The sequence below is a fragment of the Diceros bicornis genome, chromosome 36 (genome assembly GCF_020826845.1).
Source record: "Diceros bicornis minor isolate mBicDic1 chromosome 36, mDicBic1.mat.cur, whole genome shotgun sequence".
NCBI classification, from domain to species: Eukaryota; Metazoa; Chordata; class Mammalia; order Perissodactyla; family Rhinocerotidae; genus Diceros; species Diceros bicornis.
In genome coordinates, this window is record NC_080775.1 from 35,355,840 (window position 1) to 35,383,192 (window position 27,353).

General features: G+C 47.7%; 1 protein-coding gene and 1 long non-coding RNA gene across 6 annotated transcripts in view; both read left to right on the forward strand.

The window, feature by feature from the left end:
* LOC131398865 (ral-GDS-related protein-like) overlaps window positions 1–27,353 on the forward strand; it is a 144,706-nt gene that overhangs the window by 51,475 nt on the left and 65,878 nt on the right. The gene's annotated exons all lie outside the window — the stretch shown is intronic.
* The window catches only part of LOC131398869 (uncharacterized), a 58,522-nt gene that overhangs the window by 121 nt on the left and 31,048 nt on the right, over window positions 1–27,353 (forward strand). Inside the window, exon 2 of the long non-coding RNA XR_009217018.1 lies at window positions 35–463. This is a non-coding gene — a long non-coding RNA (uncharacterized LOC131398869). The remainder of the gene's footprint in view (window positions 1–34; window positions 464–27,353) is intronic.

Here is a 27,353-nt window from a genome sequence, read left to right on the forward strand (position 1 = left end):
AGGATGTCATTCTTCTTTTTTAAACAAATGTTAGATCATGTAACGTGCTTCTCAGGACAGGAGGAGCCACCTCAAGGGAAGGCAGATTTTCTCCAGGAGCTGATGGTCATCCAGGGAGAGCAGAGTCAAGGACTGCAGAGAGCCAGCCCGCTTCCGCTCTCCCTCTCAGGGACACCTTGGACCCCACACCCCCACCCCCCTCCCGGTGCCCCCCAGAGGTTCCCATTGTAGCCTTGGAGGCCGCGCATGCGCAGGACTGGCTCTCAGAGCGGCAGAGGGGATGGCGAGCTGGAGAGCCCCGGGGAACGTGCACTGGAGGCGGGGTCCCTGGTGCGGAGGTGGCCTCCTCGGAGGTTTGTGTGGGGGGATGGGCGGTTTCTGGATCCTTCCTCCAGGATTTTCAGCGCTGGGGAGCTCTCCTTTCTGCAGTGTGGCGGAGCGCTGGGCAGGAGGCGGCGCTGAGGTAGGCGGTGGGCGGCGGGCTCGGCGTGGAGATCTCCGCCGCAGATGGCGGGAGCGCGGTGGGGGGTCGGCGGATGGGGCCGGGGGCCGGGGCTGCTGGCAGGCTGCCCCAGGTGGGGGAGCCCAACTCTGTCCCTTGGAGGAGCAGAGGAACGCCGCCTGGCCGGCGGGCCCCTCTGCCTTGGCGGGGCCCCACCCCGGCGGGGCCTCCTGCCCACCCAGCGGAGGTGCAGGGGGCGGCAGGGAGTCGCCAGCCCTCTGCGCGCGCCCTTGAGTTCGTGCCCCCGGGGGCCCCGTCTAGGCCAGGTCTCTACATCCCCGGGTGAACACTTTCCTTCAGAAGATGGACTGTGGTCTGCGATCCTCTGCCTGACTCCGCTCAGGCTATTCGACTCCTCATTGCGTTCTTTAAACAAATAAACGTTCCTACTTCCTTGGGACCACCTTCAGAGAAAAGCCTAATCCCATTAATGGTTTCTGATAATTGACTCTATATTTGCAAGGTGAACTTTGAAGCCTGTGAATTGTTGTAAACTGCATTTAATGAAAGGAGCTTTAAACAGTCTTTGGTGAAAATTATGTAGCTTCCTAATAATAATTCACCATATGTTAACATAGACTGATGACTGATCAATTGATGATTGACATAATGTGTACGGAATTTTGTTTTCAGTGGAAAGGTTTTTCTTGCCAGTTGGTGCTAAATTTAAAATCGGATAAGGAGGAGGTTTTTAGAAGTAGTATATAGTGTGTGTTTTGTCTCCATACTCATTTAGAATTGTAAGATTGATTTGGAAAGCTCATAGAACAAGAATTTTCAAATTTTGATTTGGCTGAGAGGGTGAAAGGTTAAAAGGCCAAATACGGTAGGATTTCATTTATATGATATTCTAGAAAAGATAAACCATAGGGAAAGACAACAGATCGTTAGTTGCCATTAGTTTTAATATTTAGTTAATCATTTAGTTTAATAGTTTAATCATTAGTTTTAATATCTCTGATTAATAAAATACATTTTATTGATAGCAGCCTAATTATAGTTTTGGATGATACCAGAATTTAACAACCTATTAAATTCTGCAGTAGGAACAAATGACATGTTGGTTATAGGTGTCTTTGAAGTGTAAGTATTGTTGGTAATGAATCTAAATAAGCATTTTTGGATTGTGAACTACTGATTTTTTTACTAGATCCTGTTGGACATGGCATATTACAAGTTTCAAAAGGCTCTTTAAATTATTGTAGCAGGCTGAAGCTATTAAATTGTAATGTAAGAGCTTTATAGATGAAACAGGCAAAAATACAAAAAGCCATTTATCTTTTTATCTTTGTTAAAAAATCAAGTAAATCTTACCATATACATGAATGACTTTTGGCTAGACAGACCTGAACTTGACAAGATGGACTCATTAATATAGTGAATTTGTTTTGCATTGTTAAAATGGGAGAGGACATATGTTTTTCCTGAGGGTGACCCAAGTCAATATGGTAGGTTTCGCTGTTTATATGCTCTTTCTGAGTTACGATCTTGATTAAACAGCTTGTCATAGACGTACCAAGAAATTTGGGCCATTTTATGTATCAATATTTTAAGATATCCTATTTCCCTGATAGTTTCCAGTTTCAGGGTATCTGGGAAAAACAGTTTCTGAACATAGGTACTTTGGAATATAATTTTTGATTGTTGACATTGAATCATAGAATTGTGGAGTTGGAAATAATTTTAGTGGTTGTCGAGCCTAACCTCTTCATTTTCCAGGAAATGGAAAGTGAGGTTTCTCAAGTTAAGTTGTCCATAGTCTGACTGCTACTTAGTGGCAGAGTTGGAACTATATGCTCAGATGCTTGTCTCCAGATTCCTAGTACAGTGCTGTCTGTGCTACATACTATTAAGTAGACAAACCAATGAGTTACCTTCCCAGATCACATATGTAGCCAGCAGGGTTGATTCTTTCCCATATGCATATTTCCTTTCTTTTTTAAATAACTACTAACCACAATTAACTCATTCCCATACCATGTTTAATGACTATACTTGTGTGTGTCTCCTCGAGCACACGTGGATTCCCTAGAATGGAAACCTGCCTGTGAGTGGATTGCTGGACAAGGGGCTGATGTGAATCTGCAACTTGACGAGCTGCAGCCAAATCATCCTCTGAAGTTTTAACAATTTCCATTCCCGCCAACAGTGTCTGAGTCATCCTTGCCCTGGGAATTGTCAGATTGGGATTGTCAGATTTTTAAAGTTTTGCCAATCTGATGAGTGAGAAATGATGTATTTGTTTTCCTCTCTGTACAACTGTTTTGACAAAAGCATAGAGCTGTGCAACTACCAAAATCAAGACACAGAACAGTTCCAGTACCCAGAACTCCCTTGAGCTGCTCTTTTGTAGTCAACTCTTCCCCCACCCTTAACCCCTGGCAACTGATGATCTGTTGTCTTTCCCTATGGTTTGTCTTTTCTAGAATATCATATAAATGGAATCCTACAGTATTTGGCCTTTTGAGTCTGGATTCTTTCATGTAGCACAATACATTCATTTTAGTGTTCATCCATGTTGTTGTCTGTATCAGCAGTTCCTTCTGTTTTATTGCTGAATGTAGTATCGTGTGAATGTACCACAGTTTATCCATACAGCAGTTGTAGGACATTTGAGTTATTTTCAGTTTTGTCTTTTTTGACTATGAATAAAGCTGCTATAAATCTTTGCAAACAAGTTTTTGTGTGAGCATTAGTCTTCTCCTCTTGGGTAAGCACATAGAAGTGGAATTGCTGGGTCACATGGTATGTGTATGTTTAACTTTATTTTAAAAACTGTTTGTGGTAGCAAAGTCATGGCCCACAAAGATGTCCTAATCCCTGGAACCTGGGAATACATTAGTTTACTTGGCAAAGGTGAATTAAGTTTGCAGATGGAATTAAGGTTGCTAATCAACTGACTTCAAAATAGGGAGATTATCCTGGATTATTCAGGTGGGCCCAGTGCATCACAAAGGCCCTTAAAAGGGAAAGAGAAGCAGGAGAGTAGAAAAAAGATGCAACAAGGGAGGCAGGGCAAAAGAGGTGCAGAGTTCTTGGTCTTGAGGGTGGAGGAGGGGGGCCATAGGCTAAGGAACGTGGTGGTCTCTAGAAGCTTGAAAAGGCTAGGAAATTGATTAACATTTACAGTCCCCCCAAAAGAACCTAGCTCTGCCAACACCTTGATTTTAGTCCAAGGAGACCCGTGTCAGACTGCTACCCTACAGAACTGTAAAACAATAAATCTGAGTTGTTTTAAGCCATGAAATTTGTGTTGATTTGTTACAGCAGCATAACAAACTCCACTTTAAAACTGTTTTCCAGGGGCCGGCCCCATTGGTTAGTGGTTAAGTGCGTCCGCTCCAATACTGGCGGCCCAGGTTCGGATCCCGGGCATGCACTGATGCACCGCTTCTCCGCCCATGTTGAGGCCGCATCCCACATAAAGCAAATATAAAGATGTGCAACTATGACATACAACTATCTACTGGGGCTTTGGGGAAAAAAAGAGGAGGATTGGCATGAATGTTAGCTCAGGGTTGATCTTCCTCACAAAAAATAAATAAAACTGTTTTCCAAAGAGTCTGAACCACTTTGTCTTCCCACCAGCAATGTAGGAGTGTTCCAGTTACTTTCCACCCTAAATTAACACTTGGTATGTTCATCCTCTTTAATTCTAGTCATTCCAATAGGTACGTAGCAGTATGTCAATGTGGTTTTTATGTGCATTTTTCTCACGATTAATGACGTTGAGCATCTTTTCATGTGCTTATTTGCCATCTGTGTATCTTCTTTGGTGAAGTGTCCAAATCTGTGCCCATTTTAAACTTGGATTTTCTTATTGCCGAGTTTTGAGAGTTCTTTATAGTCCTGTCAGATATGTGATTTGCAAAGGTCTTCTCCCAGTCTGTGGCTTGCCTTCTCCATCCTCTCACCAGTGTCTTTGGAAGGTCTGTGTAACGTAACTCGAGAGGCTCCACATGACCTTATTGTCCTTCGTTGAGAAACACAGTGAGGTTGGAGCACCTGAGTCCAATCAGACGTTGATCAGAGTTGGGGCTGGGTCTCACTTTTAGTAAACCCAGCCCTTCCGCTTTCCCCTGTTCCTGTTTGCTCTGCTCCCCTCCCCCGCACAGGGGTCTGGTTCTAAGTCTGGTAGATCTCTCTCTCTTCAGGTTTGGGAGCCCACAGAAAATTCAGCTACAGCCTTCAGACATCTCAGCGCAGCTCTGCAGCCTCCTACCTTACATCGCTTCACAATATGGCAAATTCCCTGAAGGTCAGACTAGCAGTATGTTTGACTTAGGCCACTTCCACCACTTCTGGAGGTTTCACTTTGTTTTGTGGAAGCTTTTGGCCTAGATCCCCAGATTCCTGTGTGGCACCAAAACTTAGTACATGTGCTGTGATAAGAGCAGTTGTGTGTCTGAAAGCCCTCGGGTTTCCTCTGCCACACCAGTCCTGCAGAATCACTGCAAGTTTGGCTAGTTTCTCTTTTCCCTATCCGAGGCTCTGACTGAGCAAACCAGATCCTCAGCAGGCACCCAGAATCAGAAAACGCCTGCAGGGGAAAGAAAGATAAAAATCCTTGCCCACATAAAAGACTTTTTCTTCTTTTTGGAATTTTAGTTGGTTGATTCTGAAGTTCTCTGATGCTCTGAAAATATATTTATGATTTATCTGGCTTTGTCCAGTTTTGCAGCAAGAATGCTTTCCTGTCCTAGTCTCCTCTAAAACAGAAGTTCTCTTGTCATTAGTTTTTAACTCCATCAGTTATACATTGTCAATATTATTATTGTTTCATTAAGTCATGCTTTCAATGATTTATTCAGATGTGTAACCGTTTTTATCCTCACCATCCGTTTTTACCTCTTGGCATTTCTTCTTCTGTCAATTTCTTTCTCCTTAAAGTACATTCTTTTATAATTTTTAAGTTTTCTCCTTGAGGAAGATTAGCCCTGGGCTAACATCTTTGCCAATCTTCCTTTATTTTGTATCTGGGTCGCCACTATGGCATGGCTGATGAGTGGTGTAGGTCCACACCTGGGATCCAAACCCACAAACTCAGACCTTGGAAGCGGAGTGTGCTGAACTTAAACCACTACACCAGGTGGCTGACCCCCTTAAAGTACATTCTTTAGAAGATCCTTAATGAGCATTTGTTGGTGGTAATACTCTTAGTAAGTGTTCCCATAAAAATATCTTTAAGTCACCCTAGTCCTTGAGATATGGTTTGATTGGATATACACTGAAAGTTATTTTCTCTCTGTACCTTGAATATTTAATCCAACTCTCTCTTGTCTTCCACTGTTAAGAAATGTATCATATGTCTAAATGTAAGTCTCCGTAAGTGTTCTGTTCCTCTGTGGGGCTTTGAGTATCTTCTTTTTTATTTAGTGTTCTTTGCTTTCCCTGGATGGATCTGGCTCTAGATTTTTTTTTTAATTGTTCTTGAGATGTATTCAGCTTCCTGAACCTAGAGTAGAAGTCTTTTAGGAATTCTGTAAATTTCTGTTATTATGTGTCAATATTCCTTTAAATCATATATATATTTATATTATTTAATTCAAAAATATATAAACATACACATTCATTATATAATCATTAAATATATATTTAATTCAATATATTATATTATTCAATATACTGATTTATATTATTCAAAAAATATACATATATTATTTATATATGTAGTTTCCTGTACTTGACCAAACTCAAGCCAGGCTCCTTTGAGCCCTATTCTTGTCTAGGCCTCGATCTTGGCCTATAATATCTACAGCCTCTCAGCACAAATGATTTCACCTCCCCACACACAATTTATAAGACTTAAAAACTGACATAGTTTCTAACAGCTCAAATCCACATCCTTAGGATGACCACTGCCCCCTTAAAGTGCCTGCCTGAGAAAGCTCAAGGCAGCAATAAGGATTGACTGTTCTGGCCAACACTCGATCATTGGACCCTGACATTCCTTTCTTAGAGCATTTACCCAAAAGTGCTTACAACTGTGAATCTTTCCTCTGTCCTTTTGAGTTGTATGTGTGTCTCCTATAACTCAGGAGTGCATTTCTCAAGGTCCTGAGAGCCATTGGAGGACAGGGTGTCTGTCTCCCAGACTCTGTGAGAGCAGAGAAGTGAAACTTTGATCATTTCCAACTAGCAGACACAACTGGCCAGATCACATTGCACTGACCAACACTCTGTAACTTTCCCCTCCCTGACTCTACTGAGCCCCTGCTCACTCCTCTGCCTGCTTCCTCATTCTCCCTTTCAAATGCCCAGTCACCTCTGTACAAATCAAATTGAATTCAGTTCATCCTGTTCCTTCTTCCCTATTGCAGTGGTATATGCCTGATTAAAATCTGTCCTGACCACTTTAACTAGAGCCTGGCTTTGTGTATACTGTACATTTAACACACATACAGATAATCCCATGCATATGCATACACACGCATATACAAACACAACCTTGGGCCCTCCAGGACCAGTTAAACTGACCCCATCTTATCAACAGAGTATTTAAGAGTTTTCTTTCAGGAACTGAGACCCCTCGTCCAGTTCAGACCAGTTGGGACCACCAACTCATCAACTGGGAGTTCACAAATGCTTTACATGTGACGTTTTTGACATCAAGGAGCTAAAAACTCCATTCTCCGATCATGGTAACACTGCCAATTTGTGAACACACATCCGATGAAGAGCCATGAAGCTTGACTTTGCTTGTGCAGATCATCAATTCCCTCACTTCTCCTTACTTCCAATCATGTACCTCCACATGTCAGACCACCCTGCCCTTCATCCCATAAATTGTGCCCCAAGCCCTGGATCAGGGCTTGAGATCTGAGACAGACACATGCCCTCTGTCTCCTTGCAGATCAATCTCACAAAATAAAGCTACACTTCATTTCCCAAAAGCTGATGCCAGAATAATTGGCTTTTTTAATGTGCATTGGGCAAAAGAACCCCAATATTGTGCAGTAACATCAATACATATATATACACTTACTGGTTGTTTTCTCTTTTTTATTTTCTTTGCTGAGGAGGATTCACCCTGAGCTAACATCTGTTGCCAATCTTCTTCTTTTTGCTGAGGAAGATTCACCCTGAGCTCACATCTGTGCCAGCCTTCCTCTATTTTGTATGTGGGTTGCCACCACAGCCTGGCCACTGATGGGTGGTGTAGGTCCACGCCCAGGAACTGCACCTGGACCACTGAAGTGAAGTTCTCTGAACTCAACCACTAGGCCATGGAACTGGCCCATCTCTAATTGTTTTGAAGATGTTACTAGATATGCAGTTGAAGTTTCACTATGATCTCTGGATTTCCTTGCTGCTCCTTTAGTCCCTCACTTCAGTGTATGTGTTTTTTGCTCCATCTTTCATGCTAGAGAAATTCCTCAAATATCAAGTGGTCCTTGGCTACCTGTTCATATGTTTGTGATGGGAAGAAAACAGCTGAGTAGGATCTCTGTGGGCCTGATGGAGCCTGTGAATGTCTGGACTCAATGTTTCTTCAGGGGTGTTGAGTGTTGAACTAGTAACAGGCAAACAATGTTGGTGCCCACACTGATCTCTAACAACTTACTTATTCCACACATTCCCACAATGACAGACATCCTCTGAACATGTGGAAATGCTGACAACACACACCCACACCCACATACACACTATTTGCAAATGACCAGCAGCATTCACACTGTAAACTACACGATAATGAACACTGATACTCAGAAGACACACACAGACACATACAGACCACTCACTGTCTCAGAGACCACAGTGACTTGAACTCTCTAAACACACACACATCAACAAAACACACTTTCACATAGATGCCATAATAGCCATGCACCCTGTGACCATACAGAATTGCTGAACACACACACATCCACACAACAAGGAACGTGGTTGTGCACGAGTGGGCTTGATCAAGAGGTTTTTCACACCTCAGCATCAACATGGACACCCCAGGGCGAGAGAGAGGGGCAGAGGGCACAGGGAAAAAATGTGGGGAGCTGTCAGGAGGCACTTGCATAAAGCACATATGATACCTACAAAGCTGGTTGCTAAATGACATATGACTCAAGGGTATGAGGACCCAAAAGGATCTGAAATGGTACAAAAAAGGTGACTGATACAAACCCATCACAAGATATTTAAATGTAAGGAACAGTGATATTTTAAAAGGCACTGAAGAGAGTGCATCAAAGCTTAGATATAATTCCAAACAATTAATGACATGGAATTCTGGCCAAAGAACAGCCATTATTGCTGTTAAAATTCCTATTTAAATGTTTCTTATAAAATTATAGAAATATTCCTTGAAAAATGACAAATATTCATTGGTTTAAAATATTTAAAACATTTCAGGATAAAATTACTGCAGGTTCCACTTTTTTTTTTTAAAGATTTTATTTATTTATTTTTTCCCCCCAAAGCCCCAGTAGATAGTTGTATGTCATAGCTGCACATCCTTCCAGTTGCTGTATGTGGGACGCGGCCCCAGCATAGCCGGAGAAGTGATGCGCGCCCGGGATCCGAACCCGGGCTGCCAGCAGCGGAGCACATGCACCTAACTACTAAGCCACGGGGCCGGCCCCAGGTTCCACTTTTATTGAGTAGCTTTTCTTGGGCAGCTATAAGAGCTGGACAAAGCACACAACAGCTGTTTGGAGGGTTGTAGAACATCCTGTGCAAACAGGACTTGGGGGTCTACAATCTCTGAGACAAAGGAAACACAAGATTGTGAGCACCAGCTCCATGCGGCTTCTCCCCTAAGGCATTTGCTATTTCAATGGTGAGAGAAGAGAGTCTGAGCAGAAAGAGGAGGAAAAATGAACTGAAATTTGGTTCCAGCCAAGTCCAGTAACTTCTGCTTCCAGTCAGATGTGGTAAAGGCAGAGCAACAGTTAAACATTGATTTAATAAATACTATATGTTTGAAAACACCAAAGGGATGTGGAAGCAAACAGGACTAGATGAAATAAAATTTCAAAAAGGAAAGAGCCTTTTTAGGTGAGATTGCCAGACATGCCCTCACCCGGGGGAATTTGCTTAATCTGGACTCTGATAATCAGACCTGTCTTACCAAAAGACAATCGTAAGTACAGTCTGTCAGAATTGATCTATGTTAGCTTTTAAATAGCACAAGTTTTCTTTGACTGTTAATTTTTACTGCCTCCACTAGGAGACTCTATGTAGGGAAAGACATTGTATCATTTGCCACATGATCTCCAGAACATTCTTCAGTTTGGGCTGTATGACTTCTATAAATATTTGTTAATTGTTGGTTTCATGAATGCTATGGACTGAATGTCTATGTAATCCAATTTCATAAGTTAAAATCCTAATCCCCGACGTGATGGTATTTGGAAGTGGGGCCTTTGTGAGTTAATTAGCTTAGATGAGGCCATGAGTGTGATGCCCCCATGATGAGATTAGTGCCCTTACAAGGAGATGGAGGGCCAGAGCTCTCTCTGCCAGATGAGGGTAGAGCAAGAAGCTGTCCTTCTGCAAAACAGGAAGAGAGCTCTCACCAAAAGCCACTCAGCTTGAACCTAGATCTTGAACATCCCAGTCTTCAAAACTGTGAGGAATGCACTTCTCTTGTTAAGAGTGCCCAGTCTAGGGATGGCCCGGTGGTGCAGTGGCTAAGTGCGGGTGCTCTGCTTCGTGGCCCCAGGGTTCATAGGTTCAGATCCCGGGCATGCACTGATGCACTTCTTCTCAAACCATGATGTGGCAGCGTCCCATATAAAAAGTAGAGGAAGATGGGCAAATACGTTAGCTCAGGGCCAATCTTCCTCAGCAAAAAAGAGGAGGATTGGCATCAGATGTTAGCTCAGGGCTGATCTTCCTCACACACACACACACAAACACACACACACACACACACACACACAAAAGCCAAAGATGCCCAGTCTAGGGGTCTGCCCCATGGCCTAATGTTTAAGTTCAATGAGCTCCTCTTCGGTGGCCTGAGTTCGGTTCCTGGACACAGACCTATACCACTCACCAGCAGCCATGCTGTGGGCATGACCCATATACAAAATAGAGGAAGACTGGCAAGGATGTTAGCTCATGGTGAATCTTCCTCAGAAAAATATAAATAAATAAAGTGCCCAGTCTATGATATTTTTGTTACAGCATCCCATACTGACTAGGACACTGACTGTGTGAATAAGTTCATTTAGATTGACGATCCTTCTTCTACATGACACGTTATTGTCAATCATTCCTAAATTGATGTGAGTCAAATTTCCCTTGAGGATCATAAAGATGTTAAGACCCTTCTCCCTAGTTATGCACATATTGATACACATGAAAACATGTTGCGTCAAGTGCTTTATTGACAACTTAGTCTCACACTAGATCTTATTGGCCTTCAGTGAACCTCAGTGTTACAGTCAGTGTATTCCCCAAAGGGCAATAAAGGAAAGTCCCTGGACTGAAGAGGAGTCGGTATCCATCGTGCAGCTCCTGCCCTCTGCCCAGTCAGCTCCAGGGCAGGGTCAATTTACAAGATAGGCTTTTTTCCAGGCAGCTCTGTGTTTCTCCCAGCCTGTTCTCATTTAGGATGATCTCACCAGGAGGAATGAGTGGAAATTTGGAGGGAAGAGCTGCAGAAGGCATCTCCCAGGGGAAATTCTTTGTGGTTACATGACCTAGAATATGGACACCTGACTGCTCTAATGTGTCCTGAAAATGGAACCCTTCCCATGTCTGCCATATCCTTCCATGTCCTCTTTCCCCTCCATCTCTCTGTTCTTGGTGGAAAAATTCCCTTGGCAACGACAATAAAAAAATGAAGGTAGGGAATGGCCCATTTCCAGTCTCAGAATTCTGTGAAATTTTACTGCCTATCGCCAGTCTCCCAGGACTGACACTCTTTTTATTCTTTTAAGATTAGATTACATTTTAATCTCCTTTAATCAGAGTTTTCTCTCATCCTCGTTATGTATATACATGTTCTAATACATAATATTGAAAACATTATTTTTGGCCCTACAATTTCCAGATTCACTCATAGTTGTTTTCTGATGGAAGCATGCATTTGTAATTATGTTTATAACTCCATTAACTATAGAAATGACTAAATGATGAGTAGTAATGTACTAATACAGGAAAATGGTCCATTTTTATTCAACATAAAGTTTCATGTTTTCATCAAGACAAATACATGAATACTTAATTGTTCAGCAAAAACTCTGTGTACAAGTAAGCAATTATAAATCTATTGGAGTTGGTTTACCTTGTCGATTATTCCTTGTTTCCGAATTGTGCATTCAGCATTTCCATGAACCCATTAGAATCCTGCATCTTTATCCTACCATTTTATTTTTTTTGTTATAATTTTTATTTATTTATTTTTTCCCCCAAAGCCCCAGTAGATAGTTGTGTGTCATAGCTGCACATCCTTCTAGTTGCTGTATGTGGGACTTGGCCTCAGCATGGCCTGAGAAGCGGTGTGTCGGTGTGCGCCTAGGATCCGAATCCGGGCCACCAGCAGCATAGCTCTCGCACTTACCACTCAGCCATGGGGCCAGCCCTATCCTCCCGTTTTAAATACTAGGTAATTGACAAAAGTCCACATGACTTGTTCAGTTGTGTGCTAGTGGATCCTTTGTAGGGTGTCTTCCCAGTTACGTTTTCAAATGATCATCGACAAAAGTCCACATTACTTGTTCAGTTGTGTGCTAATGGGTCCTCCGTAGGGTGTCTTCCCGGGTACGTTTTCCAATGTGAACTCCAGCTGATGGCCTTGTGACACTGATATAAATACTGGTGTCTCCACAGATCATGGGGCCAATGATGTGTGGTCCTTTACATAGTCATATATAACCTAATACTTTTCATCCTATTAGTGTAAGGAATTCTATGGAAGGTAGATTGGTGACAATTAACAAAAGATGATTGATTATGAACATGCTGTTAGGGAGAAAAATTGAACCTCTGGGTATAAAGGTTTACTTTTTATGCAATTAATCAGCCGCCCTAACAAACCCTGTTTATAGGCAGGTCTATATACATATATATATTAGATTAAGATTATGTCACCTATTAGTTTGAATGTGCTTTTGTAAAGTATGCCTTGTTTCTCTTGCCCTTTCGTACTGGGAGAAATATGGAATAGCTAGAAACTGACTGGATTACTCTGGTCTGAACTCAGATCATGTAGGGCTTGAATCGTTTAACAAATGAGCGATTAATGGCGGCTACACCACTGGGATCTCCTGATCCAACATCGCGGTCATACACCCTATAGTGGATATGGACAGTAAAATAGGACTGTGCTGTTTTCCCGAGGGTAACTTGTTCTGTTGATCAATATTTTGGATCAATAAGTGATAAAATATTTTGACTAGCTGGTCTAGATTTTAATCACTCAGAGGTTATTTTATTCTCTGAGGTCACCCCAACCAAAATTGTTAGTCCCTTTAAGTTTTGTTAGCCCTTGATTTGGCTTACCTTTGATTTTTTTTAATTAATTGGAGCTCCATAGGGTCTTCTCGTCTTTGTCATTCCCGCCTCTTCAGGGAAAGGTCAATTTCACTGATTAAAAGTAAGAGAGAGTAAAACCCTTGAGTGGCCGTTCATACAAGTCCTCATTTAGACAACAAATGATGATGCTGCCTTTGCAGGGTCCAGTCACTGTGGCCTTTACACCGTGTCACTGGGCAAGCAGTGCCTGTAACACCAGAAATGCCAGAGGAGATGCTTTTGGTAAACAGGTGGGGGTTGTGTTTGCCGAGTTTCTTTTACTTTTTTAAATCTTTGCTTGAATGCCTACCTGTGTTGGGTTAACAGTTAATGTAATAAATAATTATTGGGTTGAATTTATTTTATTGTTAACTTTCGGTGATTATCTATCTGTTCTAAGATTATGCAAGGAGAAATAATTCTTGTTCCTCATAGTAACAGTACTACTTCTATGAATTAATAGATTAATGCAGTATTAGATTAGGAGTTAGTTTCTGAGATTGAAATTAAGATAAGTATATTGTTGCACCTGAAGGCTTTCTTAATTGGTGGCTGAATTTAGGCCAACTAGTGTATTGTTTGTACTCCCTCTCTAAGGAAGGTTGTATCCTGTATCTAAAAGGCTGTACCTCTTTAGGGCTGAGTCTGGGGAAGGCAGGAGGCTGGACAAGTGTGGAGCTGGCTCTGGCCCAGAGGGATGAGCAAGAGACACAGGACACCTGCTGCCACACACAGCCACAGCAGACATCACCAATCAGTCACGACATGCTGGGCTGCAGAGCCCAGAGAGCCCACCAGTCCTCAACAAGTTGCACACGGAAGCCACTCCCGGGCAGAGCAGGGGGCAGTGATGAACCCATTTGCCATCCCAGCTCCCCTAAGACGTGCTCCAGGCCTCCTTTCCCCACTTACTCCGCCAGCTCCTCACTGTCCTCGGGACTCAGGCCTTCAAGGCCCGCCAGCAGGCTGCTCCAGCACTTCTCCTTCCTTACCATCGCCTCCCCTCTCTGCTCCCACTCTAGTTCCAGGGCAAGTTACCTGTGGCTCCTGAGTGATGCTCCTTGGCCTGGAAGGGCCTTCCTTCACGTCATCCACCCTGTGCATGCCTACTTACCCTTCAAGACTCGACTCCAGTGATGCCTCCTCAGGAAGCCCTCCCTGACGCTCCATCTCCCTAGGCCTGCTCTGGGCCACCACTCTGCCTCCTGCCCACATCTGTCACTGCCTGGAACCTTGCTGGGCCCCATTCTCTGGTCTTCACGTGTACCCCAGCCCCTCAGGTGGGAAGGAAATTCTTAGGCTCAGGGCAATGGAGCAGATTCCTGGACTGTGGTGACACTGCCCACCCCAGGAGAGGTCATTCTTTGGGCCTTTTCCAGCTTTGGCCCATTGCAGCTCAGCTGGAGCCAGGACACAGGGAGGCTGGCTCTGGGCCCAGCAGATCACAGCGTCGGCTTAGGGAAAAGTTACAGGGGGCCACACAGAGGGGCTCGGGACAAAACTCCAAGTCGATGATACCCTTGCTAAGGGCAGCAGGGGCCAAAGGCAGCTGCACAGGCCACAGGAAGTGCTGGCGAGCTTTTCATCTGCTCCGAGAGTCCCAGGGCTGGATAGAAGGAACTCAGGAGGCCCATCTGAGGTGCAGGTCACCTCGGGGGCATGCAAGCAGAAGCTGAGGGTCCCACAGCAAGTGGAATCTGAAGAGGTGACCCTCAAACTCCTTGTGGCACTAACGTCTCTGAGTTGGAAGTCAGTCCCCTCAGTCACAGCCTCTAGCTGCCCCCTCACAGGGTTGTGCCTCACAAACACCGCTCCCAAGGAGAGTGGAGGCTGAGGGTGAAGGCAACCTCCTACCCGTGAGAACCGCTGTGATCACGGCCTCCCACAAGGGGCTAAGGATGATGAGCAAGGGACAGAGGGACTGACCCACATGACTTCCCCTCGGATGCTGAACATGCTTGTGATTCACCAGGCCAATCAGTATCTGTCCTTCTCCTCCACTCCTCTCTCCCCAAAAGGACATGTCAGTGTTTACTATGACATCCAAAGACACATCAAGGGCATCTGGGAAGAATCATGTGTACATCTGGAGAGAAGGGAACTGTGAAAACCAGTAATATCTGCATCCATGTGTGCAGATACCGACATCTACATACAGCTGTCACATTCTTCCAGCAGCCCTGGAATACTCCACAATCATGCTGGCAGGTTTTGGCACATAGTAGCCAAACGAACTGGTGGTGTCCCCAAGTGCCACCACTGCTGGGGTCTACCTTGAGATTTGGGGGAGGCAGGGTGCCATGCCCCATCTCACAAAAGTCTGGCTGGTGTCCAGGAGGGTCTCACAGCCTTCGACAATCATGCCCTCCATGGCTATGTTTTCCTGGATGCTCTTTGTCTTGTTTACTTCATTGTACATTATCCTGTCGGGACAGAAAATGTCAGAGACAGGCTGCCCCCGTCTCTCAGGGAGAAGGGAATGCCGGGCGTCTGGCCAGACCTAGGAAGAAGGCCCGGCACCCAGGATTCTCAGGTGGAGCCTGTGGTCACAAAGGGGGAGAGAGCATGCATATTGAATGCCCGCTCTGCCGGGCACTCTATGGGCATGGTATCACATCATCCTTCTCATAGCCCAAGGAGACAGGTGTTGGAAATGGAAATGGAGATTAACAGCTAGAAAGCAGGTCTGATTTAAAAGTTTGAACCATGTGGAACTGAGACGGCAAAACTGGGAGGACAGGAGTATAGGAAACAACCTTTCTTCATTACTCTGCCCCCCACACCACTACTGGCCTTATCTCCATCCATAGAACTCCACCCACCCATCCTTCCTCAGGGCCTTTGCATTTACTGTCTCCACCCCTCCCTCAATGCATGTTATATAGCTGCTTCCTTAATGTTCAGGTCCTGGAATGGCTTAGTTTTGGAGCACCTGGCAATCCAGCTGGCTCAATGAAAGTCTGACTCCCGTAGGCTCCAGCATGTTTGGTGGGAGCAAGACACACCTTGTCCCTTAATGTGAGAATAAGGACAACTCTCCTATTTGTCCTGTTCTGACTGCCGCAACACCCCTCCTCCAGGAGGTGGCGCCATTTAACTGCTTTTTAAAAATAGCATTGGTGGTGGGGCCGGCCCCGTGGCTTAGCGGTTAAGTGTGCACGCTCCGTTACTGGCGGCCCGGGTTCGGATCCCGGGCGCGCACCGACACGCTGCTTCTCCGGCCATGCTGAGGCCACGTCCCACATACAGCAACTAGAAGGATGTGCAACTATGACACACAACTATCTACTGGGGCTTTGGGGAAAAAAAGGAGGAGGATTGGCAATAGATGTTAGCTCAGAGCCGGTCTTCCTCAGCCAAAAAAAAAAAACAAAAGGATTAGCGTGGATGTTAGCTCAGGGCTGATCTTCCTCACACACAAACAAATAGCATTCGTTGGAAAAGAGGCCTGTGAGTTGCCAACTTTGTTAAGAGCCTTGGTGGGTTTTCAGGAGTCTTAGGAAGATAGTAATTTTGTGGGGATGAGCATCTGGAGAAAGTACCCCACTTACTCCAAGAAAAGCACAAATGTCTTATTTGTCTGCTGATGCCTCAAATTCTACAACCACGACCAGATCACCAAGAGGGCTGCTTAATATGCATGGCTTCCAAAGTTCTCTAGTAGACACTGTCCAATTTAACCCTCCCAGCAAAGAGAGATGACACTGGTCGAGCTGGATCGGTGATTAACGAACTCAGCGATGAGCCAATTACTGGGCCCCTCTGACCCTCAGTGTGCTCACCTGTAGAATGTCGGAGTGAGGATGGAAAAGAATGCATTTCACGTGCTGACCTCAGGCCCAGCACACACGGCAGGTGCTTGAGTAAAGGGCCGTGATCACTGTTGCTAGTATCACTGGTTGCAAAGGTGTTATTATCCAACTATTATTACCCGTTGTTTTCTGGCTATCAGACTGTGGCATGGAGATGGAGTCTCTTCCTTAGAATCCTCAGTCCCTCCCTCCCAGCAATGCTCTTCTCAGCAGCCCAGTCCCTAGCCCTCTTCTGGAAGGGTCGGGGCACAGGGAGGCACCATTCAAGGATATGCTAGTTCTCTGGATAGGGATTCATTTTTGGAAGTTAGCAAAGGTAAACAGAACCATTTCTTTTGACGATGGTGGAGATTTTGCTGAGGAGGGCTGTATTTGCTACAAACAAGGGGGCGATCCCACAGTAGCAACACTAGTTTCACTGTTAGACAAGTGCCAGCTGCAGCTGCTCAGGACCCCTGCCAGCCCCGGCTGGGTTTTGTGCTGAAAGCCACACCGTCCACGCAGCTGGGGAGGAGTTCCCAGGGCCGCAGTCTACCGGGGCAGCTGGAATTGACAACCTGGGTTACAGTGAGCCCAAGAGATGAGGTTCAGGAGAAAAAGCGGGACAAAGGCCAGAGGTAGGAGAGAGTCAGCCCCAGGGCAGGAGTGTTTCTGAGCACAGCCAGGGAGGGTTTGTTATCTGATGGCTTCCTGCAGGGCTGGGAGCTTTCCTCAGTCCCCCAAGGGAGAGAGAGAGGAGGATGAAAGGGCTGCTGTCAGGGCTATAGGAAAACCCTCCTCTGTGCCACTAGGGGTGTGTTCAGGCCAGATGCAGGGGATCAGGTGATCAGATGAGTAGGCTTCGGGAAAGGGGATCGGGATCTTAGGATAAATGCCTTGGCACTCATGTGCCTTCCTTGCTATGGCCCGCACCGGTACAGGGCATGCCACAGGGATGAGGAGCCTCGTTGGAGTCCCAAGTCTTCTCCTTGGGGAAGTGTGCAGGATTTGGCTCCTTGGGTCATGAGAGGACTGGGGTCTCCACCCCACAATGGTTTTTGTTAGTCTACAAACACACTCTGATTACATCTGCTCCCTGAATGAACCCCCACTCCGCGGCCTGTGCCCTGCCCTAGTCCAGCCTGGTCCTCCCTCTGCCCAGCTGGGAGACGTGGCCCTACTGGCTGCCTTTTGCTGGGCTCGGGAAGCCATTTAGGGCACTGAGTGGTTGGCAGGGCTGGGTACTGGATCCTACATGCTGCAGACCGACCCTCCTTGGCAGATTCTGGCAGCCCATCGTTGAGTACAAGGCTGCTCATCATCTCTTAGCCTCCATAAGGTGCAGACCCCAGGGCTCAGCTCTTGGAACGCACCTCGTTCCTGCCTAAACCTACTCCCTTGGTGATCTCACCAGTCTTGTGACTTTAAATACCATCTCGAGCTGATGGCTCCTGAATGGCTCACTCCCTTACACTTCAGACTCAAACGCCCTCCTCCATCTTGTCCCCTCCACCACTGTTGTCCATCTCAAGCTCAACATGCCCCCAGTCAAGATCCAGTGAAGCAAGAAAGATTTCCCCTCCACACCTGCCCATCCTGCCAGTTTTTCCATCTTGGTTAGCAGCAACTCCAACCTTCTGCTTGCTCAGCCAAAAACTGTCGAATCACTCTTGCCTCCCATCTTCTCTCTCCCCACATCTAATGCATCAGAAACTCCTGTTGGTTCCATCTTCAAAACACACCCCGAATCTGAACCTCCTCCTCACCTCCACTGCCACCACCTGGTGCAGGCCACCGTCAACTGCTGCCTGGGCTGTTGTAGGCGCCTCCTCCCTGGTCTCTCTGCTTCTGCCCCGGCAGAGGAAGGATCCCCCTGGGCTTTGGAGACTGAATGAGGGGCAGCGGAGGGGCCTTGACCAGAGGGCTGGGGCCTCTGACACTGGAAAAGTCAGGCGTTTGTCCATCCATGACACTGCCTGCTGTGACTGCACCCTTGGGCACATGAAGGCCCATCAGCCAGGACTCCCTCTGGGGCTCCTATACCACAGGTTGTGAGACACTGACACTGGAGAACAGGGGAAGTTGGCAGAGTGTCTGCGAGTCCCTGGGCGGATCCCTGTTCTGGCAGATGGGCCCACGTGAGTGCCCAGGGCCCTTCCTCAAACCCCATCTGTGCCAGGGACAGCACACCACCCACACCATCCCACCAACTGCCCCCTGAGCTTGAGCTGTGAACTCCTCAGATTGCTCCGGAGACCCTGCTTCCAGGTGGGGCAAGCTGGGGGTGCCCCAACCACCACCGCTTGGGATCCTAACCTGAACATGATATTTTAGCATCTGGGGCTCAGGAAACTCCTGCTGGGGAGCATCCTTAGCCCTGGCCTTTCCACTGATGGGGGCACCCCGGAGCCGGGCTCACCCAGACAGCTCCCCCAGTTTAGCCCTGGCATCGTCCAGTCTGTTGGCTCTATGTGCTCGTGAAAAGTGGGCCAGGAGCTCATGCAGTGTCAGAATGTGCCTGGGAATCTGCGGCAGGGAGAGGCAGGGGGACAGGGACAGAGGCAAGGAGAGAGACAGTGATGAAGTAAGTCAGAGAGAAAACAGCAATGTAGAGAGGGAGAGAGAGTGACCAAGTGGACGGAGAATGGTTCTCTCAGCAACCAGCACTCTCATGAGCAGGGATGAGGACGGACACCCACAGCACTTCTGATCTCAACTCTAATGTGGAGGATCTTCCAGGGTCTTGTTTGGGGCAAGAGCCCAGATCTTGATGCTCTAAGCCAGCAGGAGAAAGGGCCTGGAGGTGGGCTCAGTACCAGGAGCTCCCGCTCACCTTCCCACACTGCATGCTCTGCGGAGCTGGACAACCCTGCGGTCTGCTGGGTCAAGGGCTGGCCCTAACCCCATTCTCCAGGCAGCTCAGAGCTGGGGCCTGTTAGGGTCTGGGCTCTCCCGGCCATGGCTCCATGGTGCCCCCAGCTGTGGCTTGTTCCCAGCTGGGGCCCTCACTGCCATGGACCCCCAGAAGGCTCCCAAGGCATATGCCCTCAAGGACAGGGCTAGGTGTCAGCTGGAACATGGGGTCAGTGAGGAAGATCTCCAGAACTCTCTCCTTGCAGTCAGTTTGGCCTCATAGTGCTTCAGCAGCTTGTCAAAGTCACTGTTCTGCTTGCAGTGGGCCAGGATCTGCAGGCTGTACTGGTAGCTGGAGACCAACTCCTGATAGAAATTGACCATGGGCAGCAGGATGTCTAATGGGTCTGCACGAGGAGTGGCTCCACAAGCCCTTGGTCACCCAACCCCACCCACAGAGGTTGAGACAGAGTTCAGAGCTCCCACCCAGAGACACCCTTGCCTTTGAGGATGATTCTGGCACCACTGCCCTATCCAGGGCCAGATAGTTGGCCCCAGGCATCAGGACACCATCAGAGTCACAGATCTTTATAGAGATGGGGCCCCATCTTGTCTGACACCTGTGTATTGGAAGGTCGGAGAGGGCTGTTGTGGGTGCTGTGGTGTGCCTCGCCGCCTGAAGGGTCTGAAGGGCTACCCAGCTCCGGAGTTTTGGGGGTTCAGCTGAGGCCTCTGTGGTCACTGAATTTCAGCTCCACATCCCCCTCAGCCCTGGCTCCCCCAAGAGGCCTCCCTCCCAGTGTGCCCCACCAGTGACAGAAGTGACTCATCCGAGGTCATAAGGTGAGTCAGTAGCTGGCCTGGAACCAGGTCTCCTGAGTCCTCCATTCCAGGGCTTCCCTCCACAAGACATGCCCTCCCGAGTCACGTCCCTTCAGCTGTCTGTCCCTTTATCCATTTGTCCCTGTCCTTCCACACCTCCCCAGGCTCTGCTGCTGGCCTGCTCTGTCCCAACCTCTTGGAAACACAATACCCTGCCTTCCAGCTCCCGAAAGCCCAGCCAATCTCCCCAAACCTGCCCTTCAGTACTTGATTGGCAGGGATGGGTCCACTGAAACCTCTGCTTATAAACTCCATTAAAGAAAAACATGCCTCCTTTGCAATAAACTCTAAGTGGGAGCTTACACAGGGCATTCCACTACCCATGGGACGGCACCATCACCCACACAACTACAGGAAGTGCAGACCTCGTCTTTCTAGGGCCTCTTCCCATTGTGACCTTGGGGGAAAAGCGGGGCTCTCTGACTTAGGGAAGTGAACAAGAAAATGTCACACTCAGTGTGGGAGAGGCGCGATGCAGGTGGTCCTACTGTGCAGCCCTCGGGGCCGTCAGGGCGTTGCAGTCAGCTCAGAGAGCAGTGACGCAGTGTGGAAGGAGTGGGAGCCTTGACCGTGCTTCTACCTTTTGTTTCAGTCATTCTACTTTTGGAAACCTGTCCCAAGGAGACGCTCTCTCATAGGAACATTTCAGTTGCAGAGATGAGTGTTTCTAGTAACAAAAATTTGCAACAACTTTAAGAACCAATGATGGGAGATGGCTGCATGGATGATGGCATGCTCACAGGTACTGGAGGATCATACAGCCATCAAAAAGCATACTTTCAGCATGAGAAAACACTTGTGCTATAATGTTAAGTAAAAAAACAAACACATCAAGATTCAAATTCAACATTCATATATGTGATATTATGTAAATAAAGCGGGGGGAACATCCCAAGGTCTGTGCATAGAAAAAAATTTGAAGAAAACACAACAAAGTGTTTACAGTGGTTATCTTTGGGAAGGAGAACTATGGTTGGTATAGCTTTGAACATTTTCTGATTCTCTAGATTGTCAAATTTTCTCAAATGGGTTCATATACATAATTTTTAAAAGGGAAAAGTAGATAAGGAACTAAAAATATATCACTTCCTCCTAGAAAAACAGCTTTTGCCAACTTGTCTTTCCTCTTCTGCTCCCTCTGAGGGATTCTGTGTGTTTTAAGGTGTGTTTTACACCCCGGGAGGATGGAAGAGCTGCCAGCCTGGAGGAGTGGGCCCTGGAGAGGGACTTCTCAGGTGGATTTTGGTGCAGGTGGGGCTGGGGACCTCTACCAGGGCTGCCTCCTCACCCAGATCCCAGAGGGCCAGCTGGAGATGCAGGTCTTCAGGCCTTGGTCAAGATCTGGTGCAAACACACGATGGCCTCACTGACAGAGGAACCACAGGGTAAGCTCCGGCCACGGAGTTCCTGCCCCTCCAAGACCTCGCCCACAAGTCCAGCAGAGCTGAGGGGACTAGGGAGAGGGCAGGGGCTGCCACCACCGGTGGGACTCGAGCAGCCTTTCTCAAGTGACACCTTATGTGAAAACACCATCAGCGGGATGGACTATGTAACTTGTGGCCCACTGCAGAGAAAATATGCAGGACCCCTTCTTAAAAAATGACAAAATTTCAAGATGGTGACAGCAGAGCACTAAACCAAACATAGACTTTTCTAAACATGGATCACACGCCCCAGAAGCTGGCAGAGGACGGGAGCTGCTCTCGCTGCCAGCCTTCCTGGCACCCTCAGTGTCCACCTGCTGTGGTGACCCCAAGGGATCTTAGAGGAACTCAGGGCTCTGGAGAATTCAGAGGAAATGCCACTGATGATGTGAAAAGAGCTAGGGCTTGAGACCCACACAGATCAGGCTCAAATCCACCTTATCCTGCTTCTCAGCTGTGTGACCTCCAGCAAGATGCCTAATATCTCTGAACCTCAGGTCTTTCCTGTAAAATATGAAGGTGAAATGATGTCACTCCTGTAAGTAATGGGACAATTTGAGGGCCTGGTACAGAGAAGTTGCTCAGTAAAGACTACCTCTCGACCACCCCCTTTTGTGGGGACAACTTAGAAAAGCAAAAACACCCAGATTCTCCCAAGCACATGCCCTGTCACCACCTAAAGATCCCTGGGTATCATGCCTTCTCACTGGCAGCTTAGCACCAGGTTGGGTAATGGGCCTCTGAGCACCCCTGGCAGCCACATTTGCCGTGGCTCCCCTCCCAGCACCCTCTTCCCCGCCCATGCTCCCCAGCCAGCCAGCTCCAGAACACAGCCCGAGTCTCCTCCCTCAGGATGAGCTGTAAGGATACCAGAGAGACTTCCTGCAGCCCCCTCCCCTCCCAACTGTTCCTCCTCTGTTCTTGTTCATCACCCTCAGCTCCTACCACCCTGGAGACCTGGGAACCACCCCAATGTGTCTGGTGTTTGAGCTGAACGACAGAGGGGAAGCCAAAGGGACTCTGTCGTGCACCCCATTTGTAGACAGGAAAACAGACCCAGAGAGAAAGAGTGAAGCCCCCGGGAGTCAGGGCAGCCCCAGCGTAGGAGCCTGTCCTCATATCCCTGCAGTGGTCTCTGTCTTTCTCTGCCACATCAGATGCCCCTCCCTAGTCCCATTCTCCACGTGTGCTCTCTGCTCCCTCCCTCTATGATGACCCAGCACTTTGGGTGTTGGAGTCCCCTGGTGCTTTCCTCTTCTGTGAGCTGCCACGGGGCTGTCTCCTCTCCCAGCAGTTTGTGCCCTGAGGGCAAACCCCCACCTTGGGGTCTCACTCTCTCAGTACAACAAGAGCAGGGGTGGAACGTGCTTAGTGGGCACAGAGACACACTTGAGCTGTGTGGCACACGTCCAAAGATAGTAGCTCAGGAAATCACAAACATGCCACAGAGCCAGCTCCCCTCCCTTTCCAGGGCATGTGGCTTTGTCCCCTCAAGGCCACTTGCTGAAGCACAGGATGAATGGGCTCTGACAATTGACGGAATGGAGCACTTTGAAAGCAAAATGGGACAGTTAGCCACTCTCCACTTCCGGGTTGCTAAAACTACACCAGCCTGTGCTTGAAGAGCGGCTGAAAATATCTAATGGAGAAATATTCAGTGTCAATGCAAGCTTTTCTATTTTTTCCATTCTCTGAGAACTAGGCACATGAAATAATGGCTGTTCTTGGATCTGAACTCTAAAGAACTAAGGGACTCACACACAGGCTCATGGAGAGCTCAGAGACACGTGGATGCCCAACCAGCACCCTCACTGCCCTGATTTCATCACCCCCATGCCAGTCTGCTCTCTTTGCCAGTTCTGGGATTTGCACGTGGTAGCCTTTTCTCTTTAGGATTGTGGGGTATGCGTGTGGGTGTGGGTGTGTGGGTAAATGTAGTCTGTACGTAAAACTGATGGCGCTCTTCTCAGAGGCATCTACAGGACATCTACTCCCCTGGGACCAGAGCAAAAACCAGATGCAGTCAGGTCAGATGCTCTGCTGCCTGCACAGGCAACACTGGCAGTCTGGGAGTCTGATTTAAGGATTGTGCTGGGTGGGCAATGCTCTGGAGAGCTGTGAGCTTGGAGACCTTGCAGAAGCCTTGGGCCACGGCCCACCCCTGCTAGGAGCCAATGTCAGGATGGCCGCAGGAACCCCAGCCCCTCTGAGATCACAGAGACAGCCTTTCTCTTATCCTGAAGGTTCCTTCTGAGGATGCATTTGCTTTGGATCCAGGTTGGCTTGGCTGACGTCCAAGGCCTGCTCAGTTGACCTTTGTCAATGATGACCACGGAGAGTTGGGAATTCGGCTTATTATCCCAACTCGCTGGCTAGAGTCCAGCTCTGGCTACCCAACCTGGCTCAATGTCGGGCGTCTCAGCTGAGCCCTGCCCACTTGCCATCCCACAGTCTGGCCTTCTTGGCCCATCAGAGGCAAACCCTCATTTGCCGCATCCCTCGGCGGCACTGCTCGTTCGCTCCTGCCCCACCACAGTCCCCTCTCTGGTGACAGTGTCTTTAATCCAGAATGCATTTAGTCGGTGCAGTCATTGATGGAGGAATTAGTCCATGGTTTTCTCTCTTTTGTTAGCAGTCAAGGTTTTGCTAAAGATCTCTGTACTTCCTGTTTTTCAAACAGCTGCCACACAACTCAGTTCTCTCTCCTTCCTTCTCCATTCCCTCTGGCCTCTTCCAAGCCTAAGAGATGCCCATCTCTGTCTCCCTTTGTGCCAATCCTGTCAGCATGTCCTGATGGAGTTCGTGTGGTGGCATCATGCTGGGCATGGGTGAGACAGCCAGAGGGGGATAAGTCAGATCCCTTCACTGGAGGAGTTTCCAGCCTAAGAAAAGGGTCAGAAACCCACAGAGGTAACTTATACTCCAACAAGGTGAGGCCAGAACAGAGGTGGGCCCCTAATGCAGTGGGAGGGTCTCACCATGGAATCCACAAGTGCTACTCAGAGGTTTTGAAGGACAAAACAGGAGCCCAATTGGGCTGGCCCCGTGCTGTGGTAGTTAAGTGCATGAGCTCCGCTGCTGGTGGCCCGGGATCCAAACTGATGCACCGCTTGTCATGCCATGCTGTGGTTGTGTCCCATATAAAAGTGGAGGAAAATGGGCACAGATATTATCCCATGGCCAGTCTTTCTCAGCAAAAAGTGGAAGATTGGCATGGATGTTAGCTCAGGGCTGACCTTCCTCACAAAAAAAAAAAAAAGAAACTCAACATGTGTGCTAGAGTATAGAAGGAATTGGAGCAGAAGGGATGATGTGAACAAAGATGCAGAGTACAACAGGGTGTTGAGTTCAGGGCAGCAGGGGTGGGGATGGCAGGAGGAACATGGGAAACAGGACTCAAGGCATGGAGTGGGCCCTGCAGAGAGGCTGCCTGGGGAGGGTCAAGGTGGCCCTCTCCATGTCAAAGTTGGTTTGTAAACATGATCCCAAGGCTACAGTTTTACCACAAACCCTGAACTGAAGATCTGTGCAGTTTCTTGCAGAGTCAGCCTTCCAGGATTCTGAGTGCTCCCAAGCCAGGAAAATACCATGACCACCTCTAAATTCCTACCCTTCCCTTTGGGCTGCCTGAGCCGTCCCAACTTACTTCCAATCATAAATGGGAGAAAAATAACTATTAAAACAATGAAATGGTGCCAAACTGAGGATTCTAGAGGAGGGAAGGATTCTTCTCAGAAGAGGATGTTCCCTTTGTTTTAGATGGTCCTTGTAGCTTTTTGGTTACAAAAGATGAAGCCCAAGAGGACTCTTTAGATGGGAGAGAAGAGACTGAGCAGAGCTGGACAGTTTTGCTTAATAACTTTGCTTTTGTTTGGGTGTGATCTCCCGTTACCTCTAGGGAGAGTTGGCTGCTGGTGGGGGCTCTGAGTGTAGAGGGTATAGAGGGAGTAGAGACAGGGCCAGTGTCCTCGATGTCTGACCTGTGCACAGCCTGCTAAGAAGGGTCTAATGCCTGGTTTAAGGCTCTGCTGTTGTTGCCTTGAAATTCTTAAGAGCCCTGCATTTTCAATTTGCACTGGGCCCAGCAAAGTATTTAGCTGATCCTGAAAAAAGGTGTAGACAAGGGTATATTGGTAAAGGATTAATGACCAGCTCTCTGAAAGAAAAACTCTGACTGGTAGCACTGGCCAATTTCCATGCTGTAAACATTCCTACCTTGGCCCATTTTAAGCTACCAAAGAGTGAATAACAAGCTTGCAAGATTCTTGAAAATTTCACAACCGACTTGCAAGTTGGTGTGAGCCAGCTCCAGCACATCACTGGATGTAAGGCGAGGGTCTTGGCAGATAAAGGGATTATGAACACCCCCGCACCACCACCAAAATGGCAGTTGGGAGAGTGTGGAGAGAGGCCAGCGTGAGGAGAGGAGGTCAGCAAGAAATCCCTGTAGCAGGAAAGGCTGAGTGACAGGAGGGCAAGGATGTCTTCTATTCAGCTTTCAGCTGTTTTCTGTTTCAGTACTGGAAACCCCCTCGAGTGTATCTAAGCCTTTCAGAAAGTCTGGTCCATACTTGGCCCATGTTGAGGGCTTGGGGAGTGAAGGAGGAGCCAGCTGGGTGTCATTAGGGCTTTCCTGGATACTCTGGTTCTCCTCCTGGGACAGGGCAGGACTGTACTGCCCAGGGCCCTGAAGTCGGGTGTGGTCATGTGACTCGTTGTGTCCAATAAAACTTGAGCAGAGTTGTCAGGCATCATTTGCCACATTCCTTCCCCTGCCCTGGGATTGGTGAATTTCCTGATGGTGGGAGCCCCGTCAGCCTGTGTCCCTGACTCTGAGTGAGAATTTTGTGGAGCAGAACACACAATGGACACACAGTGTGAGAGAGAAAGCATTCTTTGTTGTTTTAAGCCTCTGAGACTTGGGGGCTGTTTGTAATTGCAGCAGAATCTAGTTCCACCTGACGGACACATGGAGCGACCACAAGGGGGCAAGGAGCAGTCAAGACTGAGTGGAGACTGGCACTGTGAAAGGTGATACAAGAAGCCAGGAGAGCAGAATTGGAAGCCAGATGTGGCCAGGAAAATGGAAGACCCTGAGAATCCTCAGGAATACGTGGGATGGGGCTTGAGGGAGTTTTCTGGCTATCAGGTGACACAGTGTTTCCTGAATATGCACATTTTATATGGCCCGTCTCCCCAGCAAGGAAGGAATAACGTGTGTGGCAGGCACAGGCCACGGATCTACAGCCAGGAGACCCAAAGTTAAGCCTGGATTCCAGCGCTGGAAGTGACCTTGGAGTGACCTTGGATAAGTCCTTTCCTCTTCTGTGGACCTCTCAGTTCTCAGATCCCTCCCAGCTCTGACATTCTATGACCCTCTGTCTTTGTCACGGGCATCATTCATCACTTACTTGGCTCCTCAGCACCTCCTGCCTACCTGAT